Here is an 817-nt window from a genome sequence, read left to right as displayed (position 1 = left end):
CGGGCTCAGGCAATCCACTCACCTCAGCCTCCCAAAGGCGCGGGATTACAGGCTGAGCCACTGAGCCCGGCTGCCTATACTTTTAAAAGTACTCCCATTCACTATCTAGCTCTTTTAGGTGGGCAGGGCCCATACTCATTTTGCTGTCTCTGTGACCTAAGAGTACGCTCCCAGTAGCAAGCAATCCATCAGAAATAAACGACCATAGTATTGATCATTATTAATGCAGGACTCTATCATATCGTCAAGTCATGCACTACGTTTCCCTCTTATAAATAAGGCCAACGAGCTTCGGAGTGGCGAGGTGGCATCTACGCAGGCCAGGAATCAGCGCGGGTCCCGGGTCTGCAAGGAGCCGCACACCTCGGGGCCTGCAAGCCTCGCGCTCTGCAGACTGTCGGGAAGGGCTATAGGGGCCATAAAAAATCACAGTTCCGTCGGCAGTGAGCCGACAAACTGTACTTGGCCGCATATTCCAAAATGCAGCATTAATCAGGGGCGGGCTATCCCATAGCGGCGCGTGCACAGTCAGCGGAGAAGCAAGCTGGGGATGAGTTATGAGTTTTATGGATGCAACCAAGCAGCTCCGCAGGCCATCGCCCGAACCCTGCGGAACAGAAACGAAACCAACATCCCTAGGGCGCCGGGGCATCCAACTCTTGCAAGGAGGCCTGCACTGGGCGCTGATCTTACCAAGTTTCCCTTCCCGAAGGCCTGCCTCCCGGGCCCGCAGCCTCATTCATTCCGCGTGCGCTGCGCCGGCTGGAGCGGTGGTCCCTGGCCCCGGCGCGGTCTCCCCTCGGCCCACCCCACGGCG

This window comes from Carlito syrichta, unplaced genomic scaffold, assembly GCF_000164805.1.
Source record: "Carlito syrichta isolate Samal-C Ts95f unplaced genomic scaffold, Tarsius_syrichta-2.0.1 Scaffold307024, whole genome shotgun sequence".
NCBI classification, from domain to species: Eukaryota; Metazoa; Chordata; class Mammalia; order Primates; family Tarsiidae; genus Carlito; species Carlito syrichta.
This window is presented reverse-complemented; position numbering follows the sequence as displayed.